Raw genomic sequence first — 21,731 nt, 5'->3', positions numbered from 1 at the left:
AAGTTTAGCTTGTTAATCACACACCATTTTTGTCAGGGTTTCTACTCTTCCTTCTATCATTTTGGTTTGCTTAACTGATTTATGGTTAGGGCTAGATTAGATAATCTCTAAGACTTTAGAGATTACATAATCGCCGCGGAATGTTTCTCCAATGAAGTTATGAATTAATACTTCGTCAGTTATTGTTGTTGGTACTCCTTGGTATCTATGGTGCGTATGACGTTGATGTTCAAGTTGAGGTTTACGACACGGTTGTGGTTGGAGGTGGTAATGGTACTGTTGGCGTTGATGATGGTGGTACTGGTTATGCTGCTGATGCTGCTGCTGGTGTTTGTAATCTCTGCACCATATTCTCCAAAGCCACTACCCGAGCGCGAAACTCGTTGACTTCTTCTATTACACCGGGGTGATTGTCGGTTCGGACAAGCGGATAAATAAAATCTAAAATTTGATGTAATATATAATCGTGACGAGATACTCTGGAAATGAGCGAGAACATGGTGTTTCGGACAGGTTCGCCGGTAAGTGCTTCAGGTTCTTCGTCAAGAGGGCAATGTGGTGGATGGAAGGGATCACCTTCTTCTTGTCTCCAATGATTGAGGAGGCTACGAACTCATCCCCAATTCATCCAGAATAGGTGATGACTGATTGGTTGATCTATTCCGGTCACACTGCTTTCGGAGCTTAAATGGGATTCCATTTCGGAATCTGAGTGACTTGAACTGATGACGAATTCCATTTCGTATGATTAGATAAAGGATTTTTTTTTGATATGAAATGATTTTGGCTAACGGATGGTATTCTAATTACATAGAATATATATATATATAGATCAAAAGATTTCGTAGATTACGGAGGACTTTGCGGGATATGTCAGGCAAAGTTTAAAGTAACAGATACGATAAGATATGATTTAGCAGATATGCTAAGATATAAATTTTTGTCTATACACTATTCATGCAATCAATGCAGCAAGACGTGTCTTAGACTAAAAATGATAAGCAGGTAATTTCCTGAGGATGATAAGTAGTTAATTTTCGACACAAAATGATAAGCAAAACTTTTGACATGCAGACACGGTCGAAGTCCAGACTCACTAATGCATCCTATCGACTTATCAGTTAGACACACTAATGCAGACCTGGTTCGCTAAGACCACCGCTCTGATACCAACTGAAAGGACCCGTTCATATACATTATAAACGATTCACAATAGTTGATTACATTGCGAGGTATTTGACCTCTATATGATACATTTTACAAACATTGCATTCGTTTTTAAAAGACAATCTTTCTTTACATCAAAAATTGACAGGCATGCATACCATTTCATAATATCCACTATCCAACTATAAATTAATTTAATAATAATCTTTGATGAACTCAATGACTCGAATGCAACGTTCTTCGAAATATGCTATGAAAGACTCCAAGTAATATCTTTAAAATGAGCAAATGCACAGCGGAAGATTTCTTTAACACCTGAGAATAAACATGCTTTAAAGTGTCAACCAAAAGGTTGGTGAGTTCATTAGTTTATCATAATCATTTATTTCCATCATTTTAATAGACGACAAGAATTTCATTTCCAGTTCTCATAAATATACGTCCCATGCATAGAGACAAAAAATAATCATTCATATGGTGAACACCTGGTAACCGACATTAACTAGATATATATAAGAATATCCCCTATCATTCCGGGATCCTCCTTCGGACACGATATAATTTCGAAGTACTAAAGCATCCGGTACTTTGGATGGGGTTTGTTAGGCCCAATAGATCTATCTTTAGAGTTCGCGTCAATTAGGGTGTCTGTTCCCTAATTCTTAGATTACCAGACTTAATAAAAAGGGGCATATTCGATTTCGATCATTCAACCATATAATGTAGTTTCAATTACTTGTGTCTATTTCGTAAAACAGTTATAAAAACAGCGCATGTATTCTCAGTCCCAAAAATATATATTGCAAAAGCATTTAAAAAGGGATTAATGAAACTCACCATACCGTATTTCGTAGTAAAAATACATATAACGTCATTGAACAAGTGCAAGGTTGGCCTCAAATTCACGAACCTAAATTAATTATATATATTTATGTGTTGGTCAATATTTGTCTAACAAATTAGGTCAAGTCATAGTGTACCACAATCCTAATGCTCGAGACTAATATGCAAAAGTCAACAAAAGTAAATTTGACTCAAAATAATTTCCAAAAATTTATACATGATAATATATAGTTTAAATATCGTCGTTTTATATTTTTAAATGTTTTTAAAAGATTTATTAGAGTAAATAATATAATTTATTTATTAATAAATAAAATTTTATATTATATTTATATAATAAAATATACTTTTATATATATTAAGTAATAAAATTTATAGGGTTCATTTAATATGATAAAGATAATATGATACGTATTATTAAAGTAAGTTATTACACGTAGTAAAATATGTTTGTATCAAATATTTATTTGATAAAATAATATCTATAATGATAGTAAGTAAAAGTTGTATTATTTTGTAATAATAATTATTATTATAAAAATATCAATATTTATAATTACTAAGATGACATTATGATAAAACGATAATTCTAATTATGATAACTTTAATATTTACGATAATTTTTAATATTATCTTTAAAATAATAATTCTATTTAAAATAATAATAATAATAATGATATTTTATAGTAACAATGACATTTCTATTAAAATGATAATTTTTGTTAAAATGATAGTTTTAATACTAACGATAATTTTAATAATAATAGTAATGATAAAAATAATAAGAACGATAATTTTATCTAAATCAATATCTTATAATATTTTAATTTCATCATGATACTCTTACCCATTATTTCCTAATCGTTTCGTTTAATAGCTTTTAATCATCTTTTATATCGTGTTCGTAATAATGATAATAATAGTAATCAAAATAATTAGGTGTTACAAATATTTGTTTTAATTACACTAATATTAATAATGATAGTTACTATAACATTATTAACGATAATACTAATAATTATCTTAATGATAATATAGTAATTATAATAATAACAATAACAATAACCATTTTTAAATAATGATATATATATTAATAATGATAATAATAATAATAATACCAATAATAATAATAATAATAATAATAATAATAATAATAATAATAATAATAATAATTGGATAATAATAATAATACTAATTATAACTTTAACGATAATAACGATAGTAATAATAATAAAAATAACAATTTTTAATGATAAATCCTTTTATTGATAAAGATAATAATAATAATAATAAGATAAAACTAGAACGACGATAATAACGACGATAATAATAATAATTTTTAATAATAATACAAAAATTCGATGGACTATAACTTCAAATTCGTTCATCGAAATCATTCGATATCTAAATGAAAAGTTCTTAATTTTTCGCTAGCTTTCCAACGACATGCATATCTTATACCTTATCTCAGTCGCATATATAACTAATTCAGGATTCAACATAACCTAACTAAAGGCAATATCAAAAGTACAAACATGCATAATCCTATATACTCGAGCACTAGTCAGGGATACACTATTAGTATGTAAAAGTTAAATTATGAGTACTCACGTATCAATATTGAGATTCAATATTGCAGGAAAGGTACGTAGACGCAACGGAGATGATAAACACTATATTGACCTCACGAGCATACCCATGAACCATACCAATCACCTCCATAGCTATAACCCATAATTTCCTTAATCCAATCCCACTCGAAAAACAATTTCGAAATCACTCGGACAGCACTCTGACGTAATATTTTATGTATACTAATAATATCTTGAAATAATACGGAGTAAATATATATATGTAAATCGATTGAGAGAGTTTAGAGAAAAATATTTTCAAGTTTCTATAAAATAATGAAACCTGTTGAAATCTATTTATAATAGATTTTTGAATTATTAAAGTATGAATTATTAAAGTAAATTATTAAAGTATGAATTATTAAAGTGAATTATTAAAGTATGAATTATTAAAGTGAATTATTAAAGTATGAATTATTAAAGTGAATTATTAAAGTATGAATTATTAAAGTGAATTATTAAAGTTAAAGTAAAGTAAAAATAAAGTAAAGGTAAAGTTTAAGTATAGTAAAAGTATAAAACTATGTACGTATAATACGCGTATAAATATATATAATATTAATTTAAATCGTTATATATATTTAATAAAATAAAATATAAATATCGTTATCTTTATCATACTGGTTAAGTAATGAGTTGTCAAAAGTGGTTCTAAATATTTATAAAAGTTATATACGTTTTAATAATAATGTTCTTTTAAACTGAAAACATTTTTGTGCGTTTGAAACTAAATCAAATAAATATAATAATTTTGTTTTCCAAAACCAAATATATTTTTAAGAATCATTTTGTTTAAAGGTTAAAATAATGGAAATCGTTATATCATAAAATGTTTTAAAAAAGTAGAATCATATATATTCATAATAGGTTTCAAGTTTTTAAATTACAGTTTGTTGGTGAAGCATGGGATAAAGTTCAAAGGTTAAATAAACGTATGAAATCATCTTAATGAAAAATGTCGAGTTACTTAACTTGTCGATATCCAACATCTAAGTTATTTACACTTCACGTTCTTACTTATAAATCACTTTACCATTTTCCGAATGTTGTCAAAAAGAATAGATTTCTTAAATCACAGTGGACCTCATAACATAGACCTGTAATCATATCATAATGTATCTGATAAATCAACAATTTGATATTATCTTCTAATTCCATCGATAAACATATTGAAACAAATACGATCATGTAAAGTATTATACGTTTAATACTTTATTAATATTCTCAAGTTATAATATATATATATACATATATATAAATATTTATTTATATATAACGGTTCGTGAATCGTCTGAATTTGGTCGAGGTTATAATGAATGTATGATTACAATATAAAATTCTTGAGATTTAACTTAACAAACTTTGCTTATCGTGTCGGAATAATATAAAGATAAAGTTTAAATTTGATTGGAAATTTCCGGGTTGTCACAATATGTCCCTCTAATCTACAATGATGGCATTTATATGTTAGTTTTCTGCTATCAGCTGACCTGCCCGTGCTCTTGCTTCTGCCTCTCCATTTATTTTTGCTACTCATTCGCTGTCTCCCCCGATTCTCTGTGACAAAGGCATGGGTCTGATCTGTGCCCATGTCTTTTCTCCTTGCCTCTTCACTAAATAGGGCATCCTTGACCATTGACATGGTAAGTTTGCCATTCGGGGCTGAGTTGCTGAGTGTTACTACCAGCGTTTCTCAACTATCGGGAAGGGAACTAAGTAGCAGTAGCGCCTGAACTTCATCACCAAGCGGCATCTCTACAGACGATAACTGGTTGACTAAGCTCTGGAACTCACTGGTATGCTCGGCAACTGAAGTTCCACTTTTGAGCTTCATGTTGACTAAACGCCTCATCAGCAGGGCTTTATTCCGAGCAGTCTTGGCCTGGTACTTGTCCTCCAACTTTTTCCAGAGGACATATGCGTCTGTCTCTTGTGCAACATGGTGGAAGACACTATGATCAATCCATTGACGGATCTGACCAATAGTTTTTCGGTTTGATTTCTTCCACTCTTTCTCTTTGGCAGAATCAGGGTTTATACCCTTCAATTCAATAGGATCGAACAAATCCTTACAGCTGAGGAGATCTTCCATCTGAGGTTTCCACAATGTGTAGTTGTGGCTGTGAGCATAATCATAGCTCCGGAAGATGATGTTGACTCTTCTGTAGACATTATCACCTTACAAATAATTTTTCAACACAAACGGGGTTGAATTGTAGAAAACAGAGATCACCATTACGTCCAAAACGGTTGAAAATGGTGGAATAGACACTTCGCGGCTTAAATTCCACTTATGGGGCAAAATTATAATTTTTATAAACTTCAGGGACCAAAAATGAAATTCTGAAAATTTCAGGGACCAAATTGTAAAATTTCAGAATTGCTACAGTGCTGCAACAGGAACTTGCTACAGTGCCGCCAGCTGCTACAGTGAATTGCTACAGGGCTGTTACAGTGATCGTCTTCTCCGACGAAAATTCCGGCACCGGTCGTCTTCTCCGGCGAGATTCCGGTGAGTTGACCAAACTTTGACCGCGTTTTTTGGGCTCGTTATAACTCCGTTTAAGTCGCCGTTTTTTGCGTTGGATTCGGTTCGACGAGACGAATCCAATGGTACACTCAAAATTAAATTTTGAGAAAACTTCAGAAAACCCAAAACTCGACCAACGTCTCTAACCTGGCTCTGATACCACTTGTTAGGAAGAGAGGATCGCCTGGACGTTGGGAGATACAAATTTGAGAGAAAAACAACTCTATTACTCACAAGAATAGATTTACAGAGTATTACAAAACTCTTACAAAAAAAACTCTCAAAACTCACACACACTATCTAGGTTGTGATTACACTTCTCTGAGTGATTTGGGATGATTTACAATTGAGGTTTCAACCTCTATTTATACTAAAACTTTGGTGGCGGTGGAATGGTGTGAACGGAGATGGCGGGCGGCCGTCATCGTGTTCATCTTTGCTACTTCCATATGAGTTGTCAAGGTTGCCTACTTTGAATATCTAGAAGGTGGGCTTCTAGATTGTAGGCTGGAAACTTTCAGGATATTGTGTGGGGACGATTTTTAAACCTACAATCCAACCTCCTCATACCTTTTTTTTTTGACCCGTTTGAAATGAAACACAAACCAAATTTACCCCTTCTTATTAGTAATGGGTTGAAATTGCCACATGGAGGGTTGAAATACCTCGAGAAATGGCATTAGAGCTGGGAACTTTCAAGCTATAATCATCTCGTATTGTGTAGTTATATCAGAAATCTTGGCACTGCGAACATTGGAAATATTTGACTCGATATCTTGTGAAAATTTAGCCTTTACTTTGGATGAGTCCCAATCAGCTTGCTTGATGATGACACCTTTAGATTCAATGGAAATATAATAAATCAACTAACTACTCTTGAATAATTTCTTCACATTTACTCATTAAACAATCATAAAAAGATGCAGTCATGCAAAAATGGATTAATATATCCAAGATTTACATTTTGATCATATTGTTAAATTAATAGTAAAATGCATTCATGTAAAGATTTACCTTTGCATTGTTCATCGAATGATTTCCATTAATGAGACCGTACAATCTTGGGCGGCTACTTGAAACTTTTGTCCTTTATTCAAAGCATCTTCAAATGCTTTAATGAACTTTTCTAGTGTCTCGGACCTTATGTGTTGCAATGTTGACTGGTAGGCCGGTTCAACAAGTTGAATAATAAAAAAAAGGGTAATGACATTAATAAAAATATATTAAACACATTCACAATTTTTTGCAATCTTCTCCATTTCTAAAGGATGAAAAAAAGATGAAACTGTAAGAATCATGATGTTACATGTAATAATAATTTATCTTCCAACTCTTTTCGTTTCGAGTTTCTAACTCCTTCCTCAAAAAATGCAGCCTCTTCATCATAACTGAAAAAAGAATCAGACGAAAATATATATTAATAAAACGTATACTTAAAAACATGCATAGAAAAAGTAGATACGCGCGTACCCCACAAAGCATGTGTCAAGTAGCGAACTGATCTTCTTCCCCAAATCAAGCACAAGTTGAGACTTTACGGTATCCTCTAGTTAGTTCACACCAGTCCTGTAATTACCAGTTTATTAATTAATGACAATAAGTAAACTTATGAATACACTGATTAGTAAGGTGGAAGAAAAATTATCGTAAGTTCATTTCGAGTTTAAGACTTGGTTATAACGACAAAATTATAAGCATTCGCAATGTATACAAGTCTAAAAAGAGAGACGAAAATGTGGTTTCTCTTTTGATTGATGGCCCGTAGTTAAATTAACCAAATGTCCAGGTCACCCATATTGCCACGTAAGATAAATGCAAAACTAAAAGAAGACAAAGTGAATGATATAGAGAAGGAGGTGAGGGTGGTTTCAGGTTCAGCAAAAAAAAAAAAATTAAAAAAAAAAATACAATGCTAAAAACTAATTGCTCTGTTTAGCAGTTAGGGCCCGTTTACTTTATTTTACATCAAGTCCTGAATGGGTATTGCCACCTATATGGATATAAATAGTCATGTGCATTAAGTTACAAAAGAGTTATTTTTGTTTACTTTTATTGCTTAATGAAGTTTCTAGGTGAACTTTTTTACCATATTACCCTATAATCAAAAATAGCCATCAAAACATTACATACATACATACTTGTATCTATCTCAATAAAAATAGCCATCAAACCCACTAACAAAAAACGCAAATCTTTGAATACCAACAACTCCTCTCTGCAAGTCGATTTGATATTTCTCTCGATCTATGTTTTTTGTTATAAATGATCCGTTTGATTTTTCCTTTAATAAATAAATATAGACATCACCCATAAATTGAGAACAACGAATCTTTGATATCCATATTGAGATATGAAGATGGGTTTAGTTTTAGAATTATTTGTTTTTGATGGAACCATGGATCTTTGATTTTGTTATAAATGATTTCTTCGTTTCATTTGGGTTTTGTTTATATTGAGAAATATGTAATGAAAATTTATGAAAAAGATATTGAGATATTAATCGAGTAGAAACTGACATATCGAAGAACACGGGTACGAAATCGGTTATGGGAAATGTGATTGTGAAATTTGTTTACAGAGGCGGTTAGATAATTTTGGGAGCGATGAACCGAATGTAGATGACAGATGGAAATAAAGAAAGGGGTAATATTGACAAAAGGACAAGTCATATGGGGACAACACTAGTTTTTGAGATGAGCGAAACATGCTTCCAGGCAGATTTCCTTAATCATTAATGCTTAAAGAAACACCCCCATATGGTGACCGAAAAAGTAATTTACTCACCTCGGTTCATAAAGTCATTAATAAACAGGCCCTTAGCTTACAGTGTATATGATGTAATAACTTTGTTTACCTGAATGAATGTGTTCAAATGCTTCAGAATGATTCTAAGAACTGCATTGTAGAGATCTATCCTTCTTCCGTACCGTATGGTGATTGCCTAATAGTATTTGTTGTACGATTCCTGCAAGAACAGTTTGACGATTATTAAGTAACAACGTGAATGAAGTGATTATAAGTTAGTGTTTGGAAGATGGATAAAACAACAAACCAGAGACCAACTAATTAGGAAGGGAAAAAAAAATTAATAATACATCAATTAAAGTATCATCTATGTACACAGTTTTTACTTAATAATAAAAGACCACCATTCGAAAACAAATGTCGACACTTTGAATGACATAAATATTGTCTTTGTCGAGTTAAATAAAAATTTGTTTCATCTAACTGAACTGAATTATTTGACTTTCACTTCACCATGGTGTGATGTCTACATCAAGCCTCAAATTATCTTTTTAAGGTAACGATTTCTTGTTTTGAGTTAAATTATTCGGGTTTAAATCATGTGAATCGTCTCCGACTATAAAATACAAATATAACCATCATCAGGGCCAAACAACAGAATCTTTCCAGCATTATATGCTGCAAATGGGAGCTCCATTGTAAATATCCTTCTCACCAAAACTGAATTAGCATGTCCCTTGTATAAAATACGATCACAAATATGCAGTGTGAGTTGATCGAATTTAAGATCAAACAAACCATTTACAACTATTAAATTGATAAAAAGAAATTGATGAGAAGCCAGGTTGAGTCCCCAATAACTACACTTTAGTGCCTTGCATTTGAAAATAAAATAAAATAAAATAAAAATAAAAATTAATGAGTAGTTCGATTTTAACAAAATCATGTCAATTTTAAACCAGGTCAGATTAATTTCATTCCAAATGATGTTCAAAAGTTGAAATTCACAAATCCTAAAAATGCACATATAATTAGTGTATAGTGTGTGACATGATAAAGTTTCAATCAAGAAAGACATATTCGCCTAATAAAATGAAATAACATCGAGCTATAGTCACCTGTGAATTCATCGGTCAAGTATGATGGTGTTTGAGCCGGAAAAGGGTCCCAAGTAGTAGTTCACACAGTCCGGTCCATACCACAAGTCATTTCCCTGTTTTATTTCACAACTCTGTATAAGCTCACTAACAATTTATACACATATTAACATTGGTGTTTCCTATTTCAAAAGAAATTTTTTACTTAATAGTAATGATTATAGAAGACATACAGTAATCTAAGTTATTCAAATTAACTGGCTGGTGGTATTCTCTATTAATATACCTATTATGAACACATTATATATTCACAAAGACAACTAAGTAACTAACCACACTTGATTGTCTTATATACTGGTGGCCACACACATGTTGAATAGAACAGTTGCAGTTACGTAAAGTATATATGTATAAGAATTACATGCACAAACATCACGCAATATTGGTGTGTTACAATTATAACAATAAGATTTTAACCAAATAAAACAATAATAAGGAACAACTACAATTAAACTTATTAAAATTAAACAAATAATAACCAATAAAGTACTGTTACATAAAATAAACTTATACTTACAGATTTTAAGCTTCATTTAAGTTCTCCAAATCCTTTTGGTCGATCTGTTTCAGTCTAGCATCCCAGACAGTGCAACCTTTGTTATGTTGAGATGTTACATATAGAATTTTTAAGAAATATACAATATACAATTCCAAAACACATGAATTGTTTATGAAACAAAGTTAAAGTTGCATTGGTTTTCTAAAAATTTCTTAAATTATTTTGGATGGTGTCATAAGCAAATCAGATGATCTGTTGACTATGAAGTGAAAAATTGGTTTAACGTATGCCATCTTTATCAGATAATCTGTTGACTGAGACGTAGAAATCGGTATATAATCCTATATAAACACATAAACAGAATCATAGATCGCAATTGTTAATAATAATGAAATTTAATTATGATAAGAACACAAATCAAACAAAATAAACCATAGTTTACAGTTTCCAGCCAGTTATCGTTATGCACATAAGGGAGAGGTCATACGAACCGAAAATATCGTGTGCGATTCTGTAATGGAATGGAGATTCTGAAATTTAATTAAATCTTAGTTCTCACTTCTATAATGCTAATCCTAAAATCAAGTACAATTAAAACTCCCTGATAGCATATTTGTTTATATCTTATCACAAGCACTTCAAGCACATTACATTTGAATTAACTGGAAAATTATATGAAAATGCATTGAACTTTCACCAAATTTCTATTGTATGCTTCCAACTTCGAAATCTTCCATTGTATGCATTTAACTTTCTAAAAAAATTGTTCTATTGTATGTATTAACCAGTTATAATAGGTAACCTTCAATTAGATATTTACATTATTAGTCCCTCATGTTTGTAAATTCTAATTTAATTGGTTCCTTCATCATGTTTGTTAAATCTTCATCTTTCTTCCATTAGATATTTACAAAATGTAACCCCAACCATCCAAACATCAATTAAAGTTCGTGAAATCAAAGATCCGCACTGCAATTTTGAGACAATTTTGTGAAGGACCCAAATTGTATGAAATCAGAAACTGTTGATGATAAATCGTCGGAAAAATGATACGGAGTATGAATATCTAGAAATCTAAATCTTCAAGGCACCATCAGATGTAGTAGGAGATATGGTTTAGATTTGTATTGGTTTGATTTTAAGTTTTGAGGCCTTACTTTTTATGTTTAGTGGGTTTCATAAAGATAATGGAGAAGAAAGGAGAATGAATGTGTAGTTTATGTAAAATACTTATGATGTTGAAGTTTATGTTCTGAATGCTTGACAATCAATTTTAATTCCATAAATCCTCAAATTCATTCCTATCGATTTGTTGATTTTTGTTGACTGAGAGATGAACACTAGATTTAATCTCGAATTGTTGATGAAAATAAAGTTTGATTGAAGTCGAAAGTTCGATTTTCAGTCAGGAATATGTATTCGAGCTTGATTTGCAGTTGCTACCTAGAATATGAAAAACACCTAATTTTTAGTTTAAAGATGCTGATGAACGAACGTTAAAGATGTTAATGAACGAAGGTTGAAGATGAAGATATAATTGGGTGTTTGATTTGATTTTGTGTGAAAAATAGGGTTTATAGTTTGATTTGATTTTGTTAACATGAATAAACTTTTGGAGGGATTTGTAAAAAAGAGAGATGAAGTTGAAGAATAGAGATGAAGATGAAGAAGATCAAGTTTTGTTATGATTTCGTTAGATAAATTGATGTTTATTTTGATTTCGTTATGTTGAGCAGTTGAGGGACTAACTACGTTAAAAACTAATTATAGCAACATGTTACCTGATTACTAAGTCATGGATTTCATACAATAGAACAATTTAGAAAGTTAAATGCATACAATATGAGATTTTAAAGTTGGATGCATACAATAGAAATTTGGTGAAAGTTCAATGCATTTTCATATACTTTTCCCTAAATTAAAAGTCCGTCTCCTTCACCTACTTTAAAAGTCATAAAATGATAAAAACTCTCATTCATGTTCATGAGAACCACTCACCATGTCTAAATATAGTATCTCCCAATATGCTTTGCACGTATCTCATTTTTTCCATCTTATTTTCCCTTATAAATCACCCACAATATCAACTCTTAGGCAAACAACCAAACTATTTCACTTACAGTTAAGGAAGAATTCATAAACAAAAAAACCAATCAATTCTTCCAACTCGTATGGGAAAGTTGACGAAGCTGATCAAATGCGGCTCGAAGCTCGTCGAAAAACCAAAAGAAGAATCGCTACTGTCGCAATATCATCTCTCATTCTCGTTATTGTTGTAATTTCAGCCGTTGTAGGAACAACGACAAGTAATAAAAACCACAACCATAATGATAATCAATCACAATCTCAATCGCCTTTAGCTTCCGTTAAAACTGTTTGTGATACCACATTGTATCCGGATACGTGTTACACGTCTCTTTCACCTCTTGTCAATTCGATACAAATTCAACCTGAGGAGTTGCTTAAACTCGTTGTTGTAGTGGCAGTAAACGAGCTAACGTAAGTGTCCACTCATGTAGATCTCAAAAATTGCAGTGAATTATTGGACCTTGCACTTGATCATTTAAATGACACATTGTCATCAGTAAGTAATGTTGATTTGTAGGATCTCTTTTTTACCATCTGATGACGTGGCTAAGTACAGCTAGCACGTTCCAACAAACGTGCATCGACAGTGTTGGTGAAAATGTTGCACCTTTACTTAAAACATCAACCGAGTTAACAAGTAACAGTCTTGCTATTACCAATGGGTTTTCAAGTGTTTCAAGTTCTTTAAATCAAAAAAGAAGATTGTTGAGCTTATCGGGAACCGATGAAATGCCTTAATGGTTATCGAGTAAAGACCGTAAACTTTTGCAATCACCCGCGGGAATTAAAGCAGATGCGGTGGTGGCTAAGGACGGTAGTGGCAAATACAAGAAAATTTCTGATGCTTTAAAGGCTGTTCCTTCAAAGAGAAAGAAACGATTTGTGATTTATGTCAAGAAAGGAGTTTATAATGAGAATGTGAGGGTTGAAAAATCTATGACGAATGTTATGATCATTGGCGATGGAATGGATTCAACGATCGTGTCAACAGGTTTAAAGTTGTCGATGGGACTCCAACTTTTCAGTCAGCAACTTTCGGTTAATACTTTTAAATAGTCACGTGATTACCAGAGGACTGGATATTAGGGAGTGCAAGATGTGCGTGTGCATAAGACCAATATCCAAAAGGTCTATAAAATAAAGCCCAAACAGTATATATGTTTGGACCATCAATCTATCAAGGCTTTAAAATTAAAAACTAAGTACTAAAATCCTAAAGAAGCTTACACATTCTCGACGAGTCTTTCGTGTCTCGCCTCTATTTCAATGTCAACATTCATCGATTCATCTTAAACTTTGCGAGGTAGTAACTTATTTTTATTTAGTTATTGAACATGACCCACAAAATTAAATGAACGACAATCACTGATTATTACTCTGCTAGACATTGTAAAAGAAAAACCTTATACATTTACCCGTTTTAGACAAACTATATACACCATTTCCAATGAAACTTGACCAGTTGAATCCACAACTTCTTGGTTCGGACGGGTCACCCACACTAGTTGCCTCTAGGTAGACTAATAAGTAAGTACATATCAATCGCAAATCAATTTCTCACTATTTTTTTCTTAATGCAGCCGTGTTTGGCCAAGGGTTCATAGCCCGGGATATTGGGTTCCGCAACACTGTCGGTGCAGCAAAGCATCAGGCTGTAGCACTAATGTCCAACTCAGAACAATCGATATTCTATCGTTGTCGTATTGATGCTTTCCAAGACAGTCTTTACTGTCATGCCAACCGTTAGTTTTATAGAGAATGCAACATTTACGATACACTCGATTCCATTTTCGGTAATCCGCTGCCGTTTTACAAAACTGTAAAATACTTCATAGACGACCAATGACCGGTCAACAAGTTGCAATCACAGCACAATGAAAATTTGATCCTAATCAAAACACTGGCATTTCAATTCAAAACTGCACCATTTCACCATTCGGGAATTTGAATGATGTTCAGTCGTATTTAGGGCGTCCATGGAAGGAATATTCGACTACAGTTTATCTTAACAATAACATGGGAGGATTTATTATTCCAAAAGGATGGCTTCCATGGATCGGTACAATGGCTCCCAACACAATTTTCTATGCAGAATATGGTAACTACGGGGCAGGTGCATCGACAAAGAATAGAGTAAAATGGAAAGGGCTTTATTTCTTGAATAGTAAACAAGCGAGTAAGTTCACAATGTCACCTTTTATTCATGAGAATAGATGGATTAAAGCTGACGGCGTTCCTTATAAATCTGGACTCTGATTAGCAATTTCTTGAACGTTGAACCAATATTTTCGAATCTGTATTATGATACCTTTTTTCTGATTTCATTTGTTATTTGTTATTCACATTCATTATGTGATTATATGTGTTTTAGTTATTACTAAAACATAAAAAATTCAATATACAACCCTAAAGGTGATTTTTGGTTACTGTACCGTGTTATAATAAGCTCATAGGCAAGGCTTGAATATTATTTGTACAAGTGTGAGCATCATATATAATAAGGATCAAAACAAGCCCCACATTTGGACCGAGCATCACGTTCTCATTCATTTTTGATGTTAAATTTCATCTTCTTTTGGGTTTTTAACTTCGGTGTTTCTTATGTGTAGCTATTGTAGGATTAATGTGCAAGGTACAACATATAACTATATGGCCAACCTCATTTGAGCCTTCGGGGTCACACACATATACACCGAGACGTCAAATAAAATATATATATGATGTATATATATTACTCAAGTAACAAAATAGTAAATCGAAATTAATTTATTTACTATTCATGTGAATAGTAAATGAAATGATATTAATTAATTTACTATTCACATGAAAGTGACATGATAGAAATTATTAATTATAAGTTTCATAAACTACCCCTAAAGTATTTGAGAAATACGACTTTTTAAAATATAGCATTGTATTTGAAAATGATCTTGATTTCTTTTGATTTGCTTTTTGCTATCAAACAAACGAATCTTGATTTCTTTTGATTTACTTTATGCTACCAAACAAATGGGATATATTATATATTCATATATGTGTATCATATTACGAAGTAATTTTTGAATCATTCTAATGCTTTCGATGAACTAAAAGGAAAAACACATATTACATATTTTGGGTTCATAATATTAATCAAAGGTTGATTGATTATTACTTGGGTTTGGACTAGCATCCATTGACGTTGTTTGAAGTGTAGTGTGGACTATCCAAAGAGACGGTCATATTTTTGATCGTAGGTTTCTCTCCTTCAATCAGGTTCTTCAAGAAAGGTTTCTCTCCTTCAATCAGTTTCTTCAAGAAAGGTATATCGTTTACTCATCTTATGATTTATATTCTTGACAATTATTATGGTGTAACTGGATTTTTGGGATCGTTAATCATGTGCATGTTTCATTAAATAAGTGAAAATTTAATCTTGTTAAATTTTGTTCATAAAATAATAAAAGATTATTATTTTAACTATCCGCTGCGTTAATCTGTTTTGGTAAAAGTACACACGATTTTCCAACAGTGGTATCAGAGCCGCTTTTACACCATCTTAATTGTCGCGTGATTTTCTTTAAATTTAGCTTTGTGGTGAATTGGTAAAAGTCGAAACCTTTTTGGTTTTTAAAGTCAACGCGGTTGATTTAGACTTAACCTCATGACGCACAAATATGATTGAAAGAATATCACTATTTTAAATTGTAGATTTAATTGTTATGACTTGAATATTTATTATAATTGTTGATTGTTATATTCCATGGTTATACACATGCATTGTAACCATGGACAAGCCATATATAAGTTTTAATAATGTAGTTATTAAAATTGTGATTGCATACATAGCCCGTAATGCCCCGACCTATGTGATTGTTGTGATTGTTGATTACGGCAATATTATATCATGTTGATTATTTATTTTATTAGAAAGGCCATTTTGAAGCCAAAGTTGTATTGTATTTATTTTTCATTTTCATAGTATTGTATTTCAGTTTATTTTAATTTGTAAAAGTACTAGTTTAGTTGTATTTTCAAATTTAAATAAATGTAACAAGATGAAAACTGAAGATAAAGATGCAACACGAAGTTTGACTTAGAAGATGGCGAACAGGTCAAGTTGACAACGATGGCGTTTGTCAAGTTTTCACTTGATTCTTGAATTAAGTGGGAGCTACGATATTACCCTTAGTTTGACCTCTTGATCCCATGTCGGCTCATGGGATTAAGCATAGGATTTTTTGGGCTAGGCTATGTGTGTGTGATGCATGGTTGTGTTTTATTTTACGCATTTATATTTAATGGTTGATTATAATATATGCTAAATGTTTTTGATGAAAACATTAAATAAAACCGGTAACGAGTTTCAAATATTAAAATTGATGATTTTAAAAGGTTAAATTCTAACGAGTTTAAAGTTAAATAATTTTGAGACTCAAATTATATATATATGTTTTTTGATGAAAACATTAACTAAAACTCTAAACGAGTTTCAAAGATTAAAATTGATGATTTTAAAATAAGTTAAACTCTAACGAGTTTAATGATAAATGATTTTGAAAGTCAAATAAAATATATGGACGACATCTTTTAAAACTGTTTTAAAACGATACACGTTTGTGTATTTGTTATTTTTATATCCTATAAATTAAATAACAAATTAGATCACAAACATAATCGACATATACAATTGGTTAAAATGTTTTTTAACTAGTAGTGTAGCGAATCTTGTGTGCATGCATTATTCGTTGACACAAACTTTTTACAAAATACCCGTCAAATTTAAGTCATGCCATCCAATGAGCTTGCAAACACTCCTCGTTATTTTTCTGATCTAGTGAGACTAGGCTGAATTATAGCCACGAGGTGGATTTTTCGATCTAGTGAGACTAGCGTGAATTTCCACTGTTTTCAAATTGGACGACTTAATCGTATTCACGGTGAGACCTGAGTTCGAGGCAAGGATGAGACAAACATGTTAGTAGATAATAGTGGTTTGTTGAACTACACATATCTCAAGGTCTCATAAAGATCTAAGAGTTGCACTTGTAATGCAATTGGTACCCATTACCTACCAATAGACTCCATAACTGCTAGCTGATCAACAGATGTGGCTATGGAACCTCTATGTGGATCTTAGGCTTTCGTAAATTAATTGTTTTTTTTTATAATATTATAAAAACTTGGGTAGTTAATTTATTAAAGCTCAATATCGAAAATACTAAATTGAATCTTATATCTATTGTAGATGTCAAATAATCAAGACGTAAACCAAAACACACTTCCTTCTTTGTTGGAGAAGGATAAACTCAATGTTCAAACTTCCTAGACTGACACTGCAACCTGAGAATTGTTCTCAAGCATACATGGAAGTTGAACAAAATTTAGAACCCTTATTCATACTTCCTGTTGTGGCAGTTGCTGCTGCTCAGCAAAATTTCTATCGGATGTTGTTCGATGATCAGGAAGAAATATGATTGAAGGGTGAAAAAGAATAAGCCGAATATTTTGTGGAAGGAAAATGACAAATCATTTGCTAGGAAAAATATTCCACCTTCCAAGAAGGAAAGCCCAACAAAAGACGTCGAATGTTTCCATTGTGGAAAGGTTGGCAATTGGAGAAGGAAGTTGTCCTATCTTCCAATCTGAGCTGAGAAAAGGCAACGCTGGTGAGACTAGCAAATCAGGTATATTCCATAAATAGTTATATACGTCTTCTAGTGATTCCTATATCTTTGTTAACTGGTTGTGGCCTTCACACCTGTAACAATATGAAGGGAATGAGAAGAAGTAATAGACTAAAGAAAGGCACACTGGATTTGCAAGTAGGCAAGGGGGATCAAGCTTTTGTTAAAGCTATTGGTACCTCTGAACTTACTTCTCTAAGTGGTCTTATTGTTTTGTTGGAACAATAGCATTATGCTCTCAATACTGCGAGCGACATAGTTTGAAAGATGCTAGTTTTGAACTTGCATTTACACACTTAGATATTTCAGTTTCTAAGGATAATATATTTATCTTAATACCTATCCACGTGATGGTATTTTTAAAATTGATATGCATAGTGTAATTTCAAATGAGAATTCTGTGTATACCTACATCGCCAAAGTCTTCAAGCAAGACTTGAATAAGACCTATCTATGACATTGTCATATGAGTCATATAAACAAACAATGCATTTCAAAACTCCAGTCTAATGGACTTTTGGAATCAATTGGCTCTGAGTCATTTGATGTATGCGAGTCATGTTTATGTGAAAAGATGACAAATGCTTCTTTCTCCGATTTAGGTAAAAGAGCTAAAGATCTTTTAGGACTAATACATACTGTTGTATGTAGCCCTTTAAGAACAATGTATAGATTTAGTTAATTTTACTTCATTACATTTACTGATGAGTATAGTAGCTATGATTATGTTCACTTGCTGAAACATAAACATACAACTATTTTACCATTCAAAAGTATTCCAAAATGAAGTAGATAATCAGCTTGGAAAGACCATTAAAGCACTTCGCTCCGATGGAGTAAGTGAGTTTATGAGTCAAGAGTTTTTGGACCACCTAAAGAATTGTGGGATTGTCTCATGGTTCACTCTACCTTACACACCACAACACGATGGTGTGTCTGAGTAAGAGGAATCAACTTTACTTGATATAGTTTGATTTATGATGAGTCTGATTTCTCTACTACCGTCTTTTAGGGATATGTATGAGAGTCTGTTGCAGGCATACTCAATGTGATTCCAACTATGAAGGTAGAAAAGACACCATATGAGTTATGGCATGGGAAGAATCCCAAGTTGTCTTATCTCAAATTCTGGGGTTGTGAAGCGTATGTGAAGCATGACACTTCAAACAAATTAGTACCCAGAACTATTCAATGTTACTTTGTACGATACATAAAGGAAACAACAGGTTACTACTTTTACTACCAAGCTGAAGACAACGTGTTTTCTGCTCGGTCTCCTGAATTCCTAGAAAGAGATCTTCTCTTACAAGAAGTCAGTGGGAGTAAAGTAGATCTTGAAGAAATTCAAGTACTTTAAAGTAACATACCTTCAATAAGCACTAGCAATCCACACGTTGAAACTGAGCACACTGTTGGTAAGCCAGAACGTGTTACACCTGCACTTTATAGATCTAGTAGAGCTCATCGGCTTATGAGGTTTAATTATCTGATTAATTCAGATAAACCTCAACTAAGGGATTATGATGAACCCTCTAGCTGTGTGAGGCCATATCAGATTCTGAATCTGAAAATGACTAGATTCTATGAATACAGATATGCAGTCCATGAAGGATAATCAAGTATGAGACTTGATTGATCTTCTACCCAATTGTAAGACAATGAGGTAAAAATGGGTCTTCAAAGGAAGACTGATATGGACGGTAATGTAAACACTTTTAAAGCTCTATTGGTGACAAAAGGTTATGATGAAAGTTTTTCACCAGTCGTGAGCCCTAAAACAATTAGGATACTTATTGCCATGGTTACTTTTCATGATAATAAAATATGGCTAATGGATGTCAAAACCGCTTTCCTAAATGGCGACCTAAGCGAGGACGTATATATGGTTCAGCCGGAAGGGTTTATGAATCCTAAGCATCCTAATAAAGTATGCAAGCTTCTAAAATCCATTTATGGATAAAAGCAAGCATCCAGGAGCTAGAATCTTAAGTTTAATGAGAAAATCAATTCTCAAAACCAAGATAAGCTCTGAGTTTACATTAGAGCTAGTGGGAGCAGAGTAGTCTTCTTGATCTTATATGTTGATGACATATTACTTATTAGAAATAACATTCCAACTTGCAAGATGTCAAGTCTTGGCTTGGAAAATGTATTTCCATAAAGGATCTTGATGAAGCTACTTATATTATTAGAATGAGGATCTATACAATAGATCCAATTGGCTTATTGGTTTGAATCAAAGTACATACACTATCTTGCAGAGATTTAGCATGCAAAACTCCAAGCATGGAGCTTTGCCAATGCAAAAGGGCATAACCTTGAGAAAGTCTCAAAAGTCCTATCACAGTAGATGAGATGAGACAAATGAAATGTATCACATATGCTTCGGCTATATGATCCATTATGTATGCCATGATATGTACTATACTCGATGTTTCGTTAGTTTTGAGTTTGACGAGTCATTGTCAACATAATCCGGGTGAAGTACATTGGATTGTTGTTAAGAATATTCTTTAGTATTTGCATAGTACTAATGATATGTTCTTGGTTTACGGTGGTTTAGAAAAAGAGTTAAGTATTAAGTTTTATACTTATTCTAGTTTCCAAACTGATCAAGATGATTCTCGATCCAGTCACGTTGTTTCTTTGTCATGATGGGCAAGACATTTGATTGGAAGAGCTCTAGGCAGAGCACTATTGAACAATCTACAACAAAAACAGAATACATTATTGACTGAGAAGCTACTCAGAAAGCTGTCTGGGTAAGGAAGTTCGTTGTTATACTCAGAGTAGTACACAACATTTAATCTTCTATAATATGTACTGTGATAGTTCGAGTGTTAATATACTTTTGAAAGAATCACATGTATATAAAAGTATCCGGCACATTCTTCAAAAGTTTGACTACATTCATTAAGTCATTAAGAGGAATGATATTATTATTCTTAAAGGTTCATACAAATGATAATGTGGCTGACCCGTTCACGAAGCCCATGATGCACAACAAGCATGATGATCATGCTAGTAATATTGGACTTCGTTATGCTGCTGATCTTTTTCATTTGTAATTTAATATTTGGATATTTTTGGAACATTAAGCAGTTTTATATTAATGAACTGACATACTTGATATGGTCGTTTTCATTTATATCACTGTGTTCTATATTAGCATGTTTAATCCATGAATAATTGTTGATTATTCAAAATCTCCATAATCGGTCATGTTATGGGAATAACATGAATTAAGATTAATGTGAAATTTTGGTTATATTCATTGATGATGAATAGTTAACTTGTTGAGACCAAAATTCATATGTATTCATTGATGATGAATATTGGAATGACCCAACCATGAGATGTCACTACATGGATCGTAGTCAGTAGTGAATCTTTTAGTGATTATGT

The 21,731-nt window shown here is 32.2% G+C and overlaps 1 pseudogene; it reads left to right on the top strand.

Annotated features, from left to right (window-relative positions):
- The first annotated feature begins 12,718 nt into the window (after positions 1-12,718).
- Positions 12,719-14,916, top strand: LOC139859610 (putative pectinesterase/pectinesterase inhibitor 24; annotated as a pseudogene).
- Positions 14,917-21,731: the final 6,815 nt, after the last annotated feature.

The sequence above is a fragment of the Rutidosis leptorrhynchoides genome, chromosome 7, assembly GCF_046630445.1.
Source record: "Rutidosis leptorrhynchoides isolate AG116_Rl617_1_P2 chromosome 7, CSIRO_AGI_Rlap_v1, whole genome shotgun sequence".
In the NCBI taxonomy this organism is placed as follows: domain Eukaryota; kingdom Viridiplantae; phylum Streptophyta; class Magnoliopsida; order Asterales; family Asteraceae; genus Rutidosis; species Rutidosis leptorrhynchoides.
Note: the sequence above shows the minus strand (reverse complement) of the source record. Positions and strands in the feature narration are given on the sequence as shown.